We start from the raw sequence: 23,417 nt of genomic DNA, 5'->3' as shown, positions 1-23,417 counted from the left end.
GCTTTCCACTATTCTTCGCGGCTTTCACAAGAATGGTGACATCGATGATTCTACCTACCGTAAGCTAAAACCGTCGCAGAAGCAACCGCCCAGGATCTATGGACTGCCTAAGATCCACAAAAGCTGACATCCCGCTTCGTTCGATTGTGTCATGTGTGAGTTCGTTTGCTTACAACACGTCTAAGTATCTCGCTGATATTCTTGCTCCCTTAGTCGGCTCCAATGGGCATGCTGTCCATAACTCCGCGTCGTTTGTTGATTTCCTGCGCAGCGAAACCATACAGGAACATGAGGTCATGGTTTCATTTGATGTGGTATCATTGTTTACCAATGTACCCATCGACGCCGCATGCAAGGTCGCACTTAGCAGGCTCGAACGTGATGAGAGCCTACCCGAGCGCACACAGTTATCTCCGGCCCAGGTAACTGAGCTTTTGAGTTTTGTTTTGCAATCTACGTATTTCATGTTTGCCGGCAATTTCTACGAACAGCAAGAAGGAGCAGCCATGGGCAGCCCTGTTTCCGCGGTGATCGCTAACCTGTTCATGGAAGCTTTTGAGGAACGTGCGCTGAGTAGTTGCCCGCCCGACTGCGCCCCTAGAGTTTGGAAGCGATACGTAGATGACACGTTTATCATCACGCATAGATCCGCCGCCGATGACCTTTTGAGCCACATGAATTCGCAGCAGCCCTCCATCCGTTTTACCATGGAGATGGAGTGCAACGAGCGCATTGCCTTTCTAGACACTTTGGTGCACCGTGACACCAGCGGCCGACTGTACACCACCGTATACAGGAAGCCCACACACACCGATCAGTACATTGCTTATGATTCGCATCACCCGAAGTCCGTTAAGCGCGGGGTAGTGAAGTGTCTTTACGACAGAGCTTCACGCATCGTTACTAAGCCCCATTGCACAGCTACAGAGAAGCAACACATCACCTCGGCTCTTATTTCTAACGGTTACCCGCGCTCCTTCGTTAACCGCGTCGCTAAGAAGAAGAGCGCCCCGTCCGAACAGCCTGCGCAATTTAAATCCGCTATAGTGATCCCGTTTGTTGATGGTATCGCGCATCTTCTCCGCCGGCGCTTGGAGAGGCATGGCATCCGAGTTATATTTAAGTCCGACAGCATCCGCAGCCAGCTGGTCCGTCCGAAAGACCGCCCGATCCCCGACAGACGCGATGGGGTTGTTTATAAGATCCCTTGCTCGACCTGCGACAAAGTCTACATCGGTGAGACTGGTAGACCTGTGGGGGAACGCATGAAGGAACATCGCCGTGATGTTCGGCTTAGGCGCACCGATAGCTCTGCTGTTGCAGAACATGCTTGGGACTCCGATCATCCACCTAACTGGGATGAGGTCAGCTGCATCGCTAATGATAAGCATTGGTATACGCGGCGCATTAAGGAAGCGATCCAGATCCGTTTGCACCCGAGCAATATCAACAGGGACAGCGGCATTGAGATCCCTGATGAATGGTTACCTACCATCCGACGGCATACTGCATCCACGGTTCACAGCGCGCGGCGCCCGCACCAGCGGGTGCCTGACACCAGCGCGGACGCTGATTGGCCGGCTGCATCGGCCAATCACAGCGCGCGGTGCACGCCCGAGCGGACACCAAGCACCAGCGCGGACCCTGATTGGCCAGCGGCTCCAGCCAATCACAGCGCGGCTCACGCCCGAGTGGAGCCAGACAATAGCTCCCGACGCTATATAACCCGTGCGCAGCAGCGTCTTTGCTCATTGCCTGACGAAGTCTAGCAGCTTGCAGACGAAACGTCGCTTTCCTACTACGTTTGCTACATCGTGAGACAACTGGTTATTTCTTCTACTCAATAAGAGAATACTTGCAGCGAACTTATGAGTATCGGCAGGCACAGGTCAGAGGGGAACTCTCTGTTACCGAGCTCATAGACCTGTATCTATGATACGAGGATTTATCCAACTTGGTAAGAAACAAAGATGCTTCTGTAGAATGTGCCAATTAGTTAATTATACAGTTTATCCCCCGATGTACATGTAGTGCTTAGTAGAAATCTGTATCATATAATGTGAACATCTACAATTTCTTTATCATTATTTCACCTTTTAAAAAAATCTACCATGTACCAAAATGTTTGCAGAGTAGGCAGAACCACTGCATTCATTGAAAGTTATTATGCAAAATTGAACCTCTAACTGTTTTTTGCTGTGCACTCTTGCAGCCAATCACGTTGTAGTGTGTGAGTTGCTAACTTGACGCACTTTACTATCACATCACAAAAAGTTGTGAAAGGAGTGGAGGATTCATTAAGGCGATTCCTTGTGAAGGAATACAGCAGTCGATTGCTGGAAAGGTACTTCATGAGTCCTCAGGATCCAAACTTTAACCATTAGCTGAAACATGAAGGTCCTCCCATTGTCAGACTGTGGCATGGCTTCTCCATTTTTCAGAGACTGTGCCAACAAAACATGTCTCCAATTCGAACACACTCCTGTGTTATGCAAGCATGCCACATTGTCCCGATCTCTACCTTGGCCAGGCAGGGATATAAGTTTGCCCCCCCCCCCTCCCGTGTAAATCCATTTGGATTCTCGCAGAGGAATTTTGCGCGAATCCACAGATAATCATGAAACGGTGGGATTAATTAGTTTGTGTTTTATTTTATTCCAGATCAATGTTGAATTTGCACTTATGTTTCCTGAGGAGTCTGGGAATTTTCTGAAAAATGGGGGACTACCTTCAGGGAGAACATCATCACCACTGCCAAGGAGGATTATGCTACAATACAACAGGTCATGAAAGATCATGAAGATTCTGACAGTAAGCTGCCATTTTTTACGTTATTAAAACTGCCAAAATTGGAACACTGATGTGATCAAACATGAAATATGCATCCAACTTAGGAATGTTGTGTCACTTACTTGCATTCCAGCCAGATTTGCATTTTCATGAGTGTACTTTGTTGAAATTGAATAATTAGGAGGTTGTTTTTCATGTTTTGATTTTAATTAAATCTTGTTGTAGTGCAAATGCAGTAGACTTACTTTTTTCACTGGAGTGAATTGTGCCTTCGTCAGATAACAATGAACAGCTTGCAGCACCTAATGGGCAGGTCTTGTTTGTTGGATATCTTATATGTATTCAGAGTGTCAGCGATTTCATCGCTTGACCTAAACTCTTAGGCAAGCTATGTGCATCCATCAGCATCCATAAGAGACCAACGCTGTGTGATGTTGACCAACAAAATCACTCGAACTCTGAATGCACCCTTTTAGTGGCCTTAGCTGAGCTTTCGATTGCAACAGTCTTTTCCAGGCTTTGCCTTTGAAATCTGATAATTACCAAACAAGTCTGCCCTTGATGAATGTTCTGCAATTTACTTCACATGTCTTGATTTGTGGTTTCATGCGATTGCGACAGCTTATGACAACTACTATTTAACATATCTGTTTTAATTTTGTCTGCTTTTAAAGGACCTCTGTGGGGTCATAGCCGTAATATACAGGTTGCATCGACCTGTGACAAGGAGGAAAGGGGAAGACTTCTCATGCAGTAGGGCAGGAGCTGTGGAACACCTGATGCAAACTGTGCCTGTAAGTTATACCCTGAACTTAGATGTACGGGGGAGTGGAGATCCCAAAGTTTGCCATTTATCTTCTCTAGCATGGAAAAAAAAATGTGGGGGTATTTGGGTTTTGCTCGGAGAGTGCTTTGGTAAACCTTTATTATTATTTTTTGGGGGGGGGATATGAGCATGATTATAATTGCACAAGAATGCTGCGACGCACACTAATTTTATTGCACCTTATATGCATTGTGTTTTCCCGCTTGTCTCGGCAAGGACCGGAACACATCCAAATTTCTCCCCATGGCTGACAAAACTTTACATGGGCGGTATTTGAACTTTGCTATCTCTGTTGTACGTCTATGGTGCAGAAACACCAACAACAAACTATGCAAATTACAATAGCTGCATATTAAAATGATATGTGGCAAGAAATACCAAATTGAACCTTGAATTACTCAGTAATAAATCTTTGTACAACATCCACTTAAGTCAGTTTTGTTAGGTTTGTGCAGGGCTTCTATTAAGTACCGGAAGCCATTCACCCCATGGTTACTAAATTTTAGCTCCTGGTGTGTCCAAAATGTTGCATTAAATTAAGAACCAGTGACCAGGAGCTTTGTCTTTGCAAATAGCAAATTTTATCTCTTTGTCCAGCAGTACTTAATAGAAGCCTTCGAAATGCATTTATATACTAGCAGGGTTTCACTATTCAAAACCAGAGGTCTACATAATATGCGATGTGAGATACCTAATCTATTACACAATTGTGTGCCCTTCATGGGCGGATGGGGAATGGCTTCACAGCTTCACATATTGTTAGCATGTTTGATAAAGGCATGTTAGAGGAAAAGGCCAAAAAGATTGAGATAGCTTCAACACTACAAACTGTGATATGATATTTATCTATTTTTAATCTGTTCCATTGCTATATATCAGGCTCTGCCATTTGAAAATTGATGGCAAGTGACAAATTGCACTTCTCATAATTGTGTGGGGAGCTCTAGGCGAATGATGTCAATATTCAGAGATGCCAGTCTTCAATAGGATTCACCGTACAGGGATGGGGTTTTTTTGCATTTCAGGTTTATGAAGAGTAATGACTGGCATGCATCTCTCAATATTATCCTGTTATTAGACCAAATAAAGGCAAGTGATAAAAAGCTTGCTGCAAATGACAAGGCCTGATATATTTTTTTGATGAAATAGATGATGGATATGGTTTTTACTGATTTCTTGAAAATTGTAATATTTCAGGAAGGAACTGATTTGAGGGTGACGGCTGGAAACAGAGAAAATGTTCAGCCAACCTTTCCTTTTGAAGAAGAGCAAGCAACACTACTTGGTGTTGGACCAAAAAGTCCTTGTGGCAGGTGATACCGTTGTTGATTCATTTGACAGGCTCTTCAAAAGCCCATTACTGTTTCAATGTCCACTTTGCCCAAGTTTTGGCACCATTTTATGAATATGTAGCAGCCTACATATATGGGTTTTTGCACCCATCCAAGATGAGACCTGCAGTGCGCTCACTTGCATCAGTTATTATGTCTGATCAGTAATCCAGACCAAAATGTTATACTTTGATCATCACTAAATAGGCAGGCCTGTTAACATCGTGAATTGATATAGAAAAGCACTGAACACAGCACAAATGCAGCTTCTGTTGTACATATGACACGCGCATCGGTATCTATGACTTGCGTGTGAGTGGGATTACCTTGCGCGCAGATGAAGAAAAGCCTCACATTTCTTGCCTGTTTAGTGATAATCAAAGTAGAGTGGCAGGTGATGGCTTTGTTGAATTAATTGACAGGCTATTAGAAGCCAATTTTGTTGTTTTAAGGCCATATTCCCTAAACATAAGACTGATAACGAGGTCCGCCGTGTTTACTGGAAATTTTAGCTGGTTTACACTTGTTGGATTTACAGTTTTTTAATACAGAAAGATGGAAGTCATCATGTTATATTAATCATCAAAGTTGTTGTATAGTATAATTCTTCCAAGTAGTACAATTAAAATTGCACTACATGCGACATTTCAGTAGCTAGCAGCCATATTTATCAAGCGCTAAGGTGAAGTGATGCTCTCTGCACACAGCTTGTGTTGACTGTTGCCTGGTAACACTAGTAGAGTTTCGAGTTGAATTGTCAATTGATTTTTATCTTAAAGAAGGGGGAGAAACAATTTTTTTTCCTTATCCCTCAAAGGGGTAAAACAACATGCAGTTTATTTGACAAGTCACTGAAATAACTATGGTATATTTCACACAATTTTGATGAAATTTTGGTTCAGTATAGGAGGGTCAAAAAAGTTTTCCATGTAAAAAAGAAAATTTCCAACCCAGCCATACCAAGTATTTATGAAAACTTCCTTAATAAAATTGTTTTCATCCTTACAAATATGCAGTTAGATCCAAGTTAACATTTCCACCAGTGTCAGTGACAAATTAAACATGGATTTGGTTAGGTAAACTTTATCTCATTTTGATTTAGAAAATGGATGTAACATTATAATGTGCCTCTATACAGTCCACACTGCTGTTTTCATTGCATCTTTTTAACTTGCATAGTTCTTCACTCTCTGAAACACTGTGTTTAAATCCTACCTAAAATATGCAATATGTATCATATCCATTGTCAAAGTTGGATGAAGTGTATTAGTATTCAAGTATAATATTTGACCAAAAAAAATGGCAAATATGGATTGAGTTTATCTGAGTATATAAATACCAAAGAAAATCAACTTAAACAATTCTGTATGATGGGGGGACCTAAAGCTACGCACTTTGTTTACAAGCGATGTAAAATATGCCAACTTTTATATTTGAACAAATCATCTTTTACTAATTTGTGGCAAATATTCTAAAGATCCTTAACCAAAAAGAAAATATCACAAAACTCACTAATACGAAAATCCCGTCATGTTTTCCGAACACCTCTTGAACTCGCCGCCCGATGTAGAAGGGGTCCTAAAGCTACGCACTCGATTTATCATGCAAAAAAAATAATATTTTCTGTGCCTCAATTTTTAAAATTTGCTCAAATTATGATAGTATAATATGAAATTAAATCGAATGTAACTCAAAAATTCTAAACAATTGTGGGTTTTCTCTGCATTTAGAGATTTACTGCAGCCCATGTAGAAAAAATTGAAAAGGAATCGTTCGTCACACTGCAGTCACAGTTCCACACACAGAGTGCGCATTTGCCATTAAAAACTGCATGCGCGATGAGTGGTGCGTAGCTTTAGGACCCGCGTAGCTTTAGGACCCCCGACCATACATGTATTATATGATAATATTAAAAGCAGATCAACTGTAGTTAGGTAGCATGATTAATTGAAAAACACTGACACCCTTACAATTTATGCCATTTTTGCATGATTTGATCTTGTATACATTTCACATGGTCTGGCCCTAGGGTAGCAAAGTCAAACACTTGGTTATTTTCAATGTTACAGAATGGCTGTTTAAAGTGCAGCTTATGTCTAATGATATTGTGTGATACTCATTGCCTACTCCGGTCCTTCTTAACCAGATTGTTCATCAGTTCAATAATTTTCTATATGTTTGTGGCTTAACCCTATATAGCCGGAGGGGGGGGGGCTTTTTAGCCCCTCATTACTCTTTTCGATATCTGGTACATGAAAAGTTCACACCATGACGTTTGATAATTTTAACAGGTATATGGTTCCGAAATTGCGCAACATTTTGTAAACACACGTCAGACCCAAAATTGTTCAAAAACATGATTTCATGTACAAATTCAATTCAAATTCTGTTTCTAGCCAAAATTCATAAATGTATCATTAATTTCATGTTGTATTATGATCTGAATAGCGTCGCTGACGATTTCCATAAAAAACAATACAAAACAAAAAGTCGAAAAAAAATAACAAATTCAAAACACAAAGAAATACATAGGAACAAAAAAAATTGATACCACCATTTTTGGGATACATTTGATGAGAATCCTAAAAAGAGTGTTTAGACATATATTTAGCAGTTTTGGATCTGTATGTATATAGAGATGTACAGCTGAATTCTAATTTCATGCATAAATTAGGAGAATTGATTTTAAAAAATTGAATAGTTTCGTAATTATACAATTTTGGAGATTACGTTGCGGAAAAGGTGCATGCCAATTTTCGTCGCGATCAATGGCCAAGATCTGGGGGGGAGGGCAAATAAGCCCCCCACCCCACCCTGGGCTATGCAGTTTCAAAATAGCCCATGCTATATAGGGTTAAGATAAAAGCTGATGAACTACACAATTGTAATTTGGCAAGTGTGCAGATCTACTCAATCCATGAATACACCAAAAGTTTTAGGTTATTTTGATTTTTTGTTTATTAGCTACAGGTAATTCAACATGGCCAGTTAGCGGTTTCAGAGAACGTTGTAAATTGTGCCCAGTGCGGCGACTCTGACTGGCCTTCCTGGACGGGGGTCGTATTCCTAGCTCTCCCTGCCATGTTTGAATTCACCAGGCCACTTCTTAACCATTCTTTACGAAGTGGCAGTATCTCCAAATGTGGTCTCCATGTTCTTGTTGATTTCTGTTTGTGTTAAGCCCTTAAGACCGGGGCAACGGATGACCGAACAGTGCCAGATTTTTTAATTTTGTCCCAAATCTCATGGTATAAAAGGTTAAAAACTGATGACAAACTGTATATTTTTTAAATTAGCTACCTAAAAAACGAGAGATGGCACTAACTTTAAATGAATTAGGATCTGCACACATCTGCCACAAACTTATGGACCACCCCTTTGACTGTAACATATTATATGAGTAAATGGCAAGAAATCTTGAATTAGTAGGCCTGATTATTAGAGGCTAGTAAATGAAATAAATCTACATGATGTACATTCCTTGATTGGATTGCTGCTGTTGCTTACTTGCATTTTGTACACACAAAAGTTAGGGCAATTACTGAATTACCATGACAAAAGGAAGTGTTGACCATAATTTTTGACAAATTTTAGTACATTTTACTAGGCATAAATTTCGATATACCTTAATACTTTGTAGTTTTTTATTATGCATCATCAGTTCATCTGTTATACCAATTTGAGCTATGAATTCGCAACAAAATGGAATGAATCGTACAAAATATAGTTTTTGCTTTATAACTCGTAAACTATTTTATGGTCAGCTAGTACTTCCTTTTGTCGTGGTAAGGCAGTATATGACAGATTGATATTGTAAAAAGGTTATGAATTGGTTTGAATTTGCATATGTTGATTTATTGTGGAATTTGAAATTCTACATTATCTTATAATTGACTATTTCATGGAGAAATAAATGTTTATGAATTTGAAGTACTTGTATCGTGTTTCATTTGTCGTTGTTCAATATTTCTAATTCTGATATGGACTTGAAAACAACCCTTATGTGATTTGTTTTTATGTTGGGATTTACCATTCATATTTAACCCTAAAAAGACTGGGGGGGGGCTGATTCAGCCCCCCCCTCGACATTTTCGCGATAAATCCGCTGCGCGAAGTTTTTTGACCGCGTCGCTCGCTGACTTTTTACTTTCAAGTCTCGCGCGACTTTTGAGACCAAAATTGTGACCCCCAGGTACGCGGTTCCAAAATTACGCAACATTTCGTAAAGTGCATGCAGACCCCAAATTACTCAAAAACGTGAATTTGTGTATAGTGTTCTTAGCCAAAATTCATAAATGTATCCTTATTTTTCCTTTTACTGCTTAAAATCAATTACTTTTATCTTTTTTATGTTAGAAATAAAGTCCCCGACAATTTCCATTGAAAAAACAATAAAAAACAAAAAGTCGAAAAACAAAGAAATATATAAGAAATTTAGAAAACAATAGAATACATAAGAAAATGAATGTGATTTTGAAATTTTTTAAAAATCAATTCGATCAGATGCCTATCTTGAGTATGTGAAACAAAAATTAGCATTTCAGGGGCATTATTTTATTAATTAGAGCAAACTTATGATTTTACGCATAAATTAGCATAATTAATGAGACATGAGATTTTTTGCAGAATTTGATGCTATAGTTTTGTAGATAATGCCATGGGTAACGCATGTGCCAATTTTCGTCGCGGTCGCGCGATCATCAGCCGAGATCATAAGGGGGGGCTGAATCAGCCCCCCCCCGTCTTCTTAGGCGTCGAAATAGCCCAGTCTATTTAGGGTTAAACCGTAGAAAGACTTAAACTGCAGTAAATCTTGATGGTACTTAAAAATAATTCCTGAAGGATTTCAATTACAAGTCCAAACAACTTAAAATTCAAAACTTCTACAGGCTTAAAATTTTAAGTCTAAGGATGGTTTTGTTTTTAAATGCAAGGGTTTTGTCATTTTAAAGGGGAATCCAACCCAAATAAAAACTTGTTTTTATAAGGAAAAGAAAAATCAGACAAGTTGATAGGTGAAAGTTTGAACAATATTGGACAAACAAAAAGAGAGATATGAATTTTTTAAAGTTGTAAATATTGGTAATCACTATACCCATGGAGATTTCAAATTGGCCGCATATGGGATGTCATAGTGATGTAAGGCAAGGACTACTCTTCCATGTACTCCAATACATATTATGGCTAAAATGTCATTTTCCCCAAAAGTTTTATTTCAAATTATATTTTTCTTTAATGAGGACATAAAACAATATACTACATGGGTTATATTTAGATTACTGCCCCAGGGGAATGGGTACTTAGGAGAAAACCACAAATCCCTGATAATAAAGTACATGGCCTATGGGAAAGTTGTCCTTGCCCCTTGTCATAATTTACTTACCCAGTTGCCAATTTGAAATCTACATAGTAGTAGTGATCTCAATTTTAAAGCAGCTATAACTTTCTTATTGCTTGTCTAATTTCTTTCAAACTTTCACCATTCTGTTTAATTTATTTTTCTCCTTCCCAACACAACATTTTATGGCCAAGGCTTGATTCCCCTTTAACCAGTCTCTCTTGGTTTAAGATATAAGTCTTGTGGACTTAAAATTAAGTCTTTGGAATTTTAGCCTTCTTTGGGAATTTACCCGAAAGAGCTATGATCCTCCCAAAATCTTGCAGATGACCCTTACGAGATTTGTGAATCATTCACCATTTACATTCATGTCACAATTATCCTTTGAGGGTAACTGATTTATTGTGAAAAGGCCAGTATGAAAGCAAACCTGAGAACTTCTCGTCAGAGGTCATTTTTTTTCTCTCCTGAAGTCCCCTGTACCGAGATTCTGCGTGCGATAAGTTGGAAGCTCAGCTGAATGCTATGGCCAAGTAGATACCCTTGAACGTATATTTTTTTACTAACAATATTTATTAAAGGTCAAGTTCACCCCAGAAAATGTTGATTTGAATAAATAGAGAAAAATCTAACAAGCACAACACTGAAAACTTCATCAAAATTGGATATAAAATAAGAAAGTTATGACATTTTAAAGTATCTCATATTTTTTCAAAATAGTTATATGCACAAGTCAGTGATATGCAAATGCGAGAGTCTATGATGTCCATCACTCACTATTTCTTTTGTTTTTTATTGTTTGAATTATACAATATTTCAATTTATACAGAATTGACAATAATGTAAAACTTGACTGAACTACATAATGTTAAACAATGTTAATTCCATAAGTTCAGGGTGGAATAAAGCTTGATTTCAAATGACATGGGTGAGAAAATCAGAATATTTCATATTTCAGATAATAAAATATAAAAGAAATAGTGAGTGTGTGATGTCATCAGTCCCCTCATTTGTATACTGGCCAGGATGTGCATATAACTGTTGTGTGAAATTAAGCGAAACTTTAAAATGTCATAACTTTCTTATTTGACATCCGATTTTGATGAAATTTTCAGTGTTATGATTGTTGGATTTTTTTTATTCAAATCAACTTTTTGTTGGGATGGACTTGTCTTTTTATTAAAAAGCACTTTTTACATGTATAAAATGCGCTGAAATATAAAAACAAGTTGATATTGTGTGTTTTTCTCGTAATACTTTTAAAATATGTTGTAATTAATTTTGTATACCTTTTTGTAATAGGTAAGAAGTAATGTTTACAATTTTCTTTCGTGTTGTTCTGCAATCACCTGTTGACTTTCGCCTGGGAAGAAATGTCAGAGCGAAAGGGTATATTTTTTTCTTCACCGGTGAAGTGAGGAATGCAAAGCAGAGAAGTTTGCTGGTGAGAAATGAAGAGGGCAGTATGAAACGGGTAGAGGTGGAGAACTTTGCTGGCATAGTTCGCCAGTGAAAAGGCCAGTATGGAAGCAAACCGGAGAACTTCTCTTCATTTAATGACGTCAGAAGTCAATTTTTTTCTCTCCCGAAGTCCCCTGTACCGAGATTCCGTGTGCGATAAGTTGCAAGCTCAGCTGAATGCTATGGCCAAGTAGATACCCTCAAACATATTTTTTTACTAACAATATTTATAAAAAAGCACTTTTTACATGTATAAAATGCACTAGAATATAAAACAAGGTGATATTGTTTGTTTTTCACTTAATACTTCCAAAATATGTTATAATTGATTTTTTTGTATACCTTTTTGTAATAGGTAAGAAGTAATGTTTACAATTTTCTTTCGTGTTGTTCTGCAATTGCCGGGGAAGAAATGTCAGTGCGAAAGGGTACATTTTTTTCTTCGCCGGTGAAGTGAGGAATGCAAGGCGGAGAAGTTTGCCGGTGAAAAATGAAGAGGGCAGTATGAAAGGGGTTACAGACTAAGACTGATAATGTTGGACATAACTATGTTATTGAAGTCACTGGTTGCTTTACAGATTCATGTCTGTTCCATAATTGGAATTAGAGATAAATGGCAATGCAAAGTGTTTATAGCTGGCCTCACTTATTTCTGTTCTGCCAGGGACAATTAATAATTGTTCTATTGAATGGTATGGTATAGGCTGAGTGATTCCTGAATGGAGCTATGCATTGACTTTGATTTTGCTTGCTCATCCTTGCTTATTGTCTCCTGTTCCTTTTTTTTACTTTCAATTTCAAACATGTAATTAATCGCAACACCCTCACCTCCAGCTTACTTTTGGCTAATTTACTTGTTGTTTACATTGTTTTGGTTTTTTTTCACATTTCATCTCATATCGCTATGCTTGTCTCATTAAAATGTATCACACAATTATCCTTTATGAATATGAGGCGCAATATTAGTAAATCTTTAAATTGAATTCTTTATCAGTACTGAGGTCATCATATTCTTGCATGCATGGACACATTGTATTGTGGGTCATTTTACAATCTGGGTGACCAAATTGTTTAATGAAAAAAACTGGCTAATAAAAAGATTGTTTTGTTTTTCATTATTTTTTTTTGTCTGTAGTAAACAAATGAAATGCTAATGATTCCTAACAATTGTGAGGCATTAATAAGGTCACCCACTTATTTTTATAGGGGTTCAACCTTTTAATTGCATGTTCTGTCAATTGCCATATTTTTTAGAGAGGACAATATCAGAGAATTTGAACCTCATTTTTGGTTATAAATTCAAGTTGGGAATAAGAAATCGCACTTCAATTATCAATTCTGATTGGCAAAACAATACCTAATGATTGCTAATATTAAAGATGTGCATGCTTGAAATGGGGGGTGGACTGTAATTTCGGCCATAAATACCAGATACGTGTATTTTGATAATTTCCTTTCCTCTTGAAAATTACTCTATTAGGTGTCCAATACCAGTTACCCATTTTAATCAGGGAAACAATGTTAAACAGCCAATAAAATTTAGGCATTTCATGGAAGTTGTCATAACCCCAAAACAGACCAGATGTTGATATTAATGAGTTCACAAATGATGTGACATAGTAGATTCAAGAATCAGTAGATCATAAGGTGGTTTCAGACCGCCTCGAAGTTCGCCAGTTCCAGGTATTCTCTGATCGGGAAATTTACCCCGATCAGAAAATACCAGGTATTTTGGTAATGTGAAAGCAAACTACGCGTAATCTCCCCGAAAGAAAATACCCGCTAAATAGTAGGTACTTGGCGAAATTACGAGAACTTTCGTGGGGATTTTTCCAAGGTCGCAGGTATTTTGGCGATGTGAAAGCAAATTACGGGAACTTTTATCCCAGCGTGTCGTTGGGCGCGGCGGCGTAGGTGGCTGCTGGGCTAGTGATTTTGAATCTCCCGCCCTGCCTGCTTATCAGACCACGCTGTGCATGCTCGTAACTTCGGGAACTTATCCCGAAGGATGTGTTTCGGGGCGGTGTGAATGCAGGAATAATTAACGGGTATTTTTTAGCCTTAAAAAGTTCTCGTAATTTAACGGGGATTCTTGTGATCGAGGCGGTTTGAAACCGCCTTTAGTCATTTGAAATAATTGTCTTAATGATACTTGAAAAGCATGAAGTACATTGTACATATTCTTCTGCTTGGTTGTAATTGATTTTCTATAGGTGCCTATGCACATCAAGGCAGATCAGTCAGCAGTCCATTAGATAACATGACTACAGCAGCAGTGGAAGCAGCAGAGATAGAGACCAAGAACGAGAGAGGGAACGTCGCGAATGTGAAAGAGTGAAGGAAAGTGAGAAGTCTCCAGTGAAACGATCCAGGTCTCCACATAATTCCAAGTCTCCACATAATTCCAAGTCACCAAGAAGATCACCACGACGTACCAAGAGAGTAGTACAATGATACTGTGTTCAGATCCCACACTTTGCTCTGGATATGTGAGTCATTACACCTTTATTCTTATTCTGTATTTTATTGTATAATGATAGGGATGATTTCTAGATTACTGCCGGTGCAGCTTTGCTGCTCTTTCATCAGGTGCTATAAGACATACATGTATTCTATATTCGAATGCATGTGTGCCTGGTAACAGGCTTCAAGGCAGGAAGGCATAAGATCCTACTTTCACCACTGGTATGATGGTTGAACATCATACATGTACTTTAAGTTCACAAATCATTACATGCACTGCATCCATTGTAAAGAAAGGAATTTTTCAACTTTCATATATATGTATTTGTACACATGTATTAACTGCCTACAGCTCAGTTTCAGTTTACTTTAAAGACGTTCCACAATTAAAGTGAAATCCTTGTTCGTTTCACCAAACTTTGCACATTGATACTTTAGCACCTGAAAATTCCAAATATGCAAAAATTAACATTGGTCCATGTGCTTGATTTTTTGCAATAGAGAGGTTCAAAGTTCACACAAATGGATGTTCTTAAGAATTGCACATTTTAAAGAATTTGGCATTTTCAGACCGTACGAGAGATTACTACAATAATTGCATCCTTAAGATGGAGAATCTATTTTAATTACTATTCAGTGCGCCCCCCCAAAAAAAAAAATGTCCCTTTGATATGCGGCTAAATTACTTCAAAAAATATAAATTATTCTCAATGAAATGTATGGAACTAGAAAGCTCCTCTCTTGTTCTAACTTCTATAAAAATTTCATTGGTCTTGCTTCAGTGGTTTTTAATACACAGTCTATTATATAACTGGTATTTTCAGCCCATTCCAAGTTTGCATGCATGCAGCACTTCTGTGCGTACTTCACTTTGTAGCAAATCAAACCCCTTTGACCATTCTGACAAAGGAACTCCCTGATCTGACTGTGGAAATCAAGATTTCAAGCTACACTGACTGCCTCCTTCAATCTTGAAGATTCTTGCAGTATTGTAGTACCGGGAACCGGCAGGTGCAACCTTGAACATGTTCAGAAGGACAAAAACAGTATTTTACAGTTTATTTCATGTTTGATAACGGGAGATGCGTAATGATTGAGACAACAGGTCATGTCTGTTTCAAAAAAATCATTTTTCTAAGCTAAATATCGGTTACCAAAATATGTTAAAAGTGCATTTTTTTTCACTGTTTAGAAAATTCAAACTTTTATCTATAAAAAGACCAATCTTGAGAAGAATACACAATTCTAAGAGCAAAAAAACGCTGATTGGAAAGATCGTCTTCAATGAGCTGCTGTCAGCTCAGCTACTCACTACTCATTGTGTGATGTCACTCAGCTGGAGCTCGGTGGAAGGCAGCAATATGGCATGAAAATAAATCATTTTTGAGCTGATTTTTGCAAACTCTAATCACTATTTTGAAAAGTAAAGTTATATATTTGATTAGTAATACTTCCCCTTTACAATGATGACCACAAAATGTCATTATAAAATATTTTTTATTCTTTGGGTGTGTGCTTTAAGTAAAACTCAAATTAACGGCTTTCGCGGGGGGAATAGGACAAATGGCTTTCCATTGCCTTTCTCCTGCCTCAAGAATGAGACATCATGTTGTATGAGAAGTATTGTGATTCCATGGGCTTGTACAATGAAAAGAGGGTTATTTTTCTGCTTTTCAGATTCAGATTTCGAATTTTTGTTTTCAATTTGCAAAAATAAATGACAATGACAATTATTCAGTTCTCATATTGCTATGTCAGGAAAACTGGTTACACATAATCTGATTGCAGATATATTTCAAAAAGCTGTGCCAAATGAGCAGGAAATAAAATATGATGAAAACTAGTCAAAGCCATAGATTTCATCAGTTCAAGCTAGTTTAGAAAAAGATAGGATATCTCTATGTGATAGAAGTGAAGAAATAAAGTGTGTAATCTGAAAGAGGGTAAAATCAGCCAATTTTTCTGTGTACAACTCGGTCTCGAGGCTGGCGAAAGCATTTACAAGGAAAGTGTATTTTCAAAGCCTGATAATTGGAGCTATTGTTAAGCCAAATATCCAGCTGTTAGTGGTGAAAAGTCATATACATGTAGCTTGCATTTCTGTATTGAGTAGTTTATCATACCCCTTTCATAGTGGGCGTGTTTCAAAATTGTCGTAATCATGTCGGACGGAATTCGATAGAAAAAACTGCTGTCATTTTTGGTCCAGAGATAGAGGCCTAATATCATTTTGCCTGTATATGGATATGGGTCATTCCATAAAGGTCGGACGTACATTCGGACACATTTAAGAGCTGTAACTCCTTTGATTTAATAGCAGTGTTTTATTTTTCCGGTATATTATAACGTGACCTAGGCTTATCATTACACCATGACAGGACCAGGCTGCAATATGAAAAATAGAAAATATGGGCAAAAATGTGAGAGCTCGGACGTACATCAGACAAAAGCAGGTTTTATGCTTTTAAAGTTCATGTCAAAATCTCTGTGATTTGTGTGACCAATACAGGTACTGACATGACGAAAAACTTCCATTTGAGAACACTACCCCAGTTCCCCTTCTCATCAATTCTCTTCTCCAGCCGTAACTGCCTCAAGAAGCAATTTAAGTATCAAAACACCTGTTTCTTGACGTTGGTCCGAAGATAAAACAACAGCCCGGCATATACATTCACAGCAGGGGGCCACACACGATGGGATGCATGCGCAGCGCTGAGTGCGGTCCCTGTAAGCATGCCGTCATTTTTATTCGCTTACTTTCCTTATTCCGAGGTCGATTTTCTTCGTTCGAAATTAAAAATAGACTAACATTGGGTTACTGAATACAATATGCCTTTGAAAACGTGATTAAATATGGAATACAATAATTTCATTCCGAAGGTCCTACTACAGGCAGAGAAGTCTTACGTAATAGCGCAGCTGTTGTTTATCTTTTCGTCCTTTGCTCAACGCTCATATACTGGCCTTTGGGGGTGAAATTGAGACAGCGGGGATTACCCCTGGATTACTTGGCCAAGCGCAGTTGATAAGGGCTTGGAAATGGTTTTTAGGAGATCCAAATGGAAAATGGGGTACAACACCGCAGTTCGCAATCCGAACTGAGATCCAAATGGAAAATGGGGTACAACACCGCAGTTCGCAATCCGAACTGCGGTATCGTTTCAAAGGGAATTTTGATGTTTTACAATGGAAATTCTAGTATTGGCTGTTAGCTAAAGGATGAATCTTAAAGGAACTGAAGTAAAGAAATTGATAAGCATTGCCTTGTTTTAGTTACTGGCTGATCTATTTGGGGTCAGACGTACGCTGTGCAAGATATGTGAACACTGTACGTCCGACCCTCTATGAAGATCAGTTACACAAAACATAGAAATTATAAACTGGAGAATTTTTGTCTCGCCTGCGTAGCGGAGCGAGACATAGGTATCACTATTTCCAGCGTTGGCGGCATCGTCGTCAACAATTATGTTGTACACCCAATAACTTTCTATAGCTTCAAGGAGGGATCACCAAATTCATACCAGAGGTCCATCTCCTGAAGGCACAGGTCAAGTTCGAATATGAGTCGAATTTGAATAAGGTCAAAGGTCAATGAACTTTCCACGACTGGCACAATTGTGTTGTACACCCAATAACTTTCTATAGCTTCGAGGTGTGATCACCAAATTCATACGAGAGGTACATCTCCTGAAGGCACAGGTCAAGTTGCGAATATGAGTCGAATTCGAATAAGGTCAAAGGTCAATGAACTTTCCATGACTGGCACTGTGCTATGTTGTACGCATAATAACTTTCTATATCTTCAAGGAGGTTCACCAAATTCATACCAGAGGTCCATCTCCTGAAGGCACAGGTCAAGTACGAATATGAGTTGAATTTGAATAAGGTCAAAGGTCAATGAACTTTCCATGACTGGCACTGTGCTGTGTTGTACACCCAATAACTTTCTATAGCTTCGAGGAGAGATCGCCAAATTCATAACAGAGGTCCATCTCTTGAAGGTGCAGGTCAAGTTCAAATGTGAGCCAAATTTGAATAAGGTCAAAGGTCAATGAACTTTCCATGACTGGCACTGTGCTGTGCTGTACACACAATAACTTTCTATAGCTTCGAAACGGGTATTAAAGATATCTGACTGGTACTATATGTTCGTTGTTCCACTAATGGCATGACCTTATCTGTTTGTTCCACTAATGACATGACCTATAGTTTTGACATTCAGTCTCTTCATGACTGCAATATGCAGGCGAGACAACGCTTGGCGTTTGCCTTGTGGCATACTGCTTGGTTTAATAGTTGTCTTTCACATAAGACAGAATTAACAAATGAATCTGATGCTGGTGAAGAATTATGCTTGATTAAAGTTGACATGCATTCAGACAATGTACGTCCGACCCCCATACTGATTTTCTTACAGTCAAGCAAAATACCCCTCATATCTGTTACAAATTATTCAGAGGGGTTAAACTGTTTCAATTTTAATGTCTACATTTTTAGACCACATCAATAACAAAACAACTATTCACACAATGCAGGATATTTTCACTGTTAAACTTCAAGTAAAATCTTTTTAATGGTTTGCAAAGAACTGACAAAGAATTTCTTCAGCATTAAAAAACTTATCCTGTTACAAACTTTGTTTAAAAAAGGTGGGTTTCGAACCATGAGTCTTCCCTGATGGTGCAATCAATAATACATGCATTATCAATTTTGAACCCTAGATGACCTTTGATCTTTCCATCCTCAAGAACACATGTGGTTTTTTCCCACTGATCGTTTTGTTCCAAGTTTGAGCAAAATTACATCATTTGACATTTTTAGCCCTAGACTTTTGACCTCTCCATCCTCTTTAACAAATGATGCACCACGCCGTACACCGGGGTACCGTAGTACCCCGGGGTACGGCGTTGTGCAGCGCCATCTCGTGTTGTAATAGTGTACAGTTACATTGTTGTCATGGTGATCACGGTCGTACGATCGGTGCGACAATCATGACAATGATGGGGACAATGATCACAACGCCTATTTCCTTTCTTTGATACAATCTTATGCCAATAATAGTAAACAAATAGAATAAAGTTATCATTTGCATGCATTAATTGTTACATAAGATCACTAAAAAGAAAAAAAAAATCTGTACAAAACATTAAATATACTTGTACACATTTTTGGTAACCCAGGGTACAGCGCAAAAAAATGAAATAAATAATTCAACAAAATGGCGGATTATTATTTGGTACCCCAGGGTACCAAATACTGCATCAAATATGTAGTACTACCCACTGATAACTTGTTCCAATTTTGAATACAAATGATGCACACAAAAAAAAAACTTACAGGTAGCAAAAGTTTAACTCCTCTGACTCATTTGTGACAGATATGGGGAGTATTTTGCTTGACTGTAAGAAAATCAGTATGGGGGTCGGACGTACATGTACATTGTCTGAATGCATGTCAACTTTAATCAAGCATAACTCTTCACCAGCATCAGATTCATTTGTTAATTCTGTCTTATGTGAAAGACAACTAACCAAACAATCATAACCACTTATCATTTTGTTATCAGGAATTGTACATGCCACCATGCAAACCTTCAAACAATTTATTCATATATATATATATTCATTATATGATTCATGTCAAATTTAGAAGATATGCATGCAATAAGGGTACAAGTGAGTCAGTACATACACTCCTTAAGAAAATATGATATTCTTAACAGTAAATTTTGTGCTAAAAAGGGGCACCTCAACCTATATGGTACTATGTGACGTTTGAAACAAAATTGTTGATACTGCTGCAAATGGGAATATTTACCATTCTGTCAAAGGCCTTGTAAATCATTAATCATGAAATCCTCCATATGTTATACTTCATTGCATAACTGACCATGATTTCCTCGTTACATGAAAGGCAGAATGCAAACTATTGTTACATTTAAAAAATGAATGTGCATATTAGAATGAATATTACATTTATTCATAAAATCCTTGTTTGAACTCTATTTCCTTGCAATTTCAAGTCATTCATTTAGCTAATTTTACAAAATGAGGATGACAATAATTATAACAATGATAATAACAATACTAATTCTCATTTTAAGACCTGTCAGCTAATAACAGTGTATCATAGGTGAAAAGATATCGGTTTCTGACATTGAAAAATTTCAGTAAAATGGTAACCTGATTGATGATAACTTTACTTTAAACAAAGGGGAAAGTTATCCACACTGGCACTTTGGCAGTTCTAAAACTGAAAAAGAATTACAATATAAGGTCTATACACTATTCTGATGTTAGATATAATACAAATATCAATGCACATTATTCATTAAACATTAAAAGACTCATTAATCATGATAGTTTATGTTGGTTAGGCTCTTTGTATCAAATATTGTAATCTGATTGTTATTACAGCGCTGCATGTTTACATAGGGGTTTCTTTTCAATGAAGTTAGGGTATGAATGTGTCATTTCAGCATAACTGATGAGTATTTTACGGGGTTTTTTTGTTTATAGGCCTAACATTTTTATTAAAGGTATTGTATGCAATTTTACGTATTTGTGAATACTGCATAATATGGAATGATTTTGAACATGGAACGTTCTATGATAGTGCCCCCATACACGAATTAGGGTGACATGGGTCAATAAAATCATTGTCATTATATGTATAGAGACATGACAAAAGGGTGTATTCGGCTCATACACTCCTTTATCATAAACAGTCTCTGACTTTTGAGGCGAAACTGGAAAAGGATGTATTTTGCAGATACACTATTTTGCCGTAAACTAGTGTTTGACTTCCAGGGCGCACAATTTATGGAAAGAGTGCATGTAATTGCAGACAACACTACTTTGCCATAAACTAGTCTCTGACTATTGTGGCACACAATTTAAGGTAAAATTTGTATGTAGATACAGATACATCCGTTTGCCATCAACTATTCTATAGAGCAGGGGTTCTCAAACTTTTTCTTGAAAGGGCCAGATGAGACTCCAAGTAAACCTGACAGGGCCAGGGTGAAGTGGATAATCAGAAAAAAATGTGCGCGAAGCGCAAAGACCCTTGCGGTCGGGGTCCTAGATGCTCTCTTGTGCAATCTGGCCCTTATTTTGGGAGCATTTAATCCAACAGATTTATAACCGTTTCATATGGAACGCAGGCAAAATTAGAAAATATTTCAAAATACAGCAAGAGTCAATATTAATGATAACAAAATTGTAGTACTTTGCTAAAAGGAATCTAGATTATATCTATACAAACCTGGTATATGGGAGACATATAATGTCTTGAAGTATCAATATTTTTTGTATTCAAAGTATATTTATATAATATTGACTGGCCTTGAGGGGAACATCAAATATATTGCCAGCAAATGAATCATATTGGCCCGAGTCTTTAGACGAGGGCAATATGGGTCATTTAAGGGCAATATATTTGATGTTCCCCGAAAGAAGAGCCAGTCAATATTTTTATTATCATCCAAATCAGATATCTAGAGCAAAAATCATGATAATGGGGATATTTCTTTGAAAAATAGAGTTCTATTGTGTCATGTTAATATCGGTCTAGTCTTTGCACTTAACCATTATGACGTACTTGCAAGCGCTCGGATTCAGCGTTGTCTTTATTATGACGTATATTGTTGGTGGGCGGATCCTAATGAAGCGTATCTCTTTATACGCATCCACAAATGCCCGGATGTGAGACCAGGGAAAATACAAAGGTATATTTTGCTTCGTCTCTGCATGCAAAGTAAATACGCGCATTGAGACCGAGGAAAATACAAACAATATACCTACCCTTCCCGATATTCAGAAAATGTAGGGCAATACGGTTTTGTAAATGACCAGCTCAGATGTCTGATACGGGTGATAATGAATAATAGAGCTTGTCTGTTGTAGACTCTAATATGAGTGTCAGTCTCCTAGTCACTCTCAATGGGAAAAGTAACACTGTCTGCCAGCAAAAAGTTGCTTGAACTTTGGCACAAATGGTGTAATTGCCAGACAAAGGCAGTGGTGCAAATGTTCACTGGTCAAGAAGGGGCTGCAGAAGCGAAGGGGTGGGGGCTGAAGTCCCCCCACACTTTCTTCCAAAACCATGTACGAAAACGTAAAAAATGACCATATGATTGTGATTTTTTGCATGGCCAGCCCCCCCCCCCCCCTTGAAAACCGTTCCGCGGCCCCTGTCAAGGTACTTCGGTATGAGTTAGTTCTTTAAAATGTTCATTGTGGAAAATGCAATTTCGCACCTGTATGTATAGATCCAAACATGGTGAGAACGGCGCTGCGGGTCATCTAATAAGAAAGTAGATCGAACACACAGAAAAGACTCCACTGAACTTTGTTTAAAAATCAAATTAATTTGACTGCCATTACTTTTATTATGGTTGGGTCTACATGGATTCACAATGTAATAATATTGAGCTATATTTCATATTGTGATTAAAAAACCCAGCATCGTCTCACGGGCCGGATTGAGAAGCTCCGCGGGCCGGATCCGGCCCGCAGGCCGTAGTTTGAGAACCCCTGCTATAGAGTTTGTGGCTCACCATTATGGGAAAAAGAAATTTGTTGCAGATACATTGTTTTGCCATATTTCACTAAGCTAAGTGCGTTCACTCATTACATGGCAGAAAAGTGTAACTAATCGATACACCATTTTACCGTAAAACATTGTGCTCTTCTGCATCATTTTTGGAGTGTATCTGTAAGATACATCCTATTACCATGACACGAGTGGGCAGATTTGAAAAAAAGTACTGTAGATAGCCCATGCTATCTTGAAAATGAAAATACCTGTAATTATGAGAGTAAGCTAAAGGAAAAGAGCTCCTAGAAAAACCCTCCCAAATGCAAAAACCTGAAAAAGTCAAAATTTTCAGTTACATCGTTTTACCATGTGAGGGCCGCATTGTTAAACTAAGTTGAAATTGAAATTTGAATTTCATATTGGAAGATTGATATGAGTAAACAATGTTATGATATTTAAATTTTGCAAAAACATCTAAGCAGTGCAAGATGACCTTATAAAAGAAGTTGCAAAGGGGTCGGACGTACAAAAAAGTTGTAAGTCCGACCCCCATTTAACTTGAAATCCCGGACTAGTGGTGAAATGTATGAATCTGAAAGATATATGTATATAAAACAAATCAAACTTGCTTTGCATCTGACTTTGGGGAAATTATTGCCTCCGATGA

The 23,417-nt window shown here is 38.0% G+C and overlaps 1 long non-coding RNA gene across 1 annotated transcript in view; it reads left to right on the top strand.

Annotated features, from left to right (window-relative positions):
• The first annotated feature begins 1,848 nt into the window (after positions 1–1,848).
• The window catches only part of LOC121405572, a 30,638-nt gene continuing 9,069 nt past the window's right edge, over positions 1,849–23,417 (top strand). The window contains exons 1-4 of the long non-coding RNA XR_005968652.1: positions 1,849–1,957; positions 2,662–2,811; positions 3,465–3,584; positions 13,960–14,235. This is a non-coding gene — a long non-coding RNA (uncharacterized LOC121405572). The remainder of the gene's footprint in view (positions 1,958–2,661; positions 2,812–3,464; positions 3,585–13,959; positions 14,236–23,417) is intronic.

The sequence above is a fragment of the Lytechinus variegatus genome, chromosome 18 (assembly GCF_018143015.1).
Source record: "Lytechinus variegatus isolate NC3 chromosome 18, Lvar_3.0, whole genome shotgun sequence".
Classification (NCBI taxonomy): Eukaryota; Metazoa; Echinodermata; class Echinoidea; order Temnopleuroida; family Toxopneustidae; genus Lytechinus; species Lytechinus variegatus.
The sequence above is the reverse complement of the archived record's forward strand: the minus strand, read 5'-3'. Positions and strand labels throughout refer to the sequence as shown.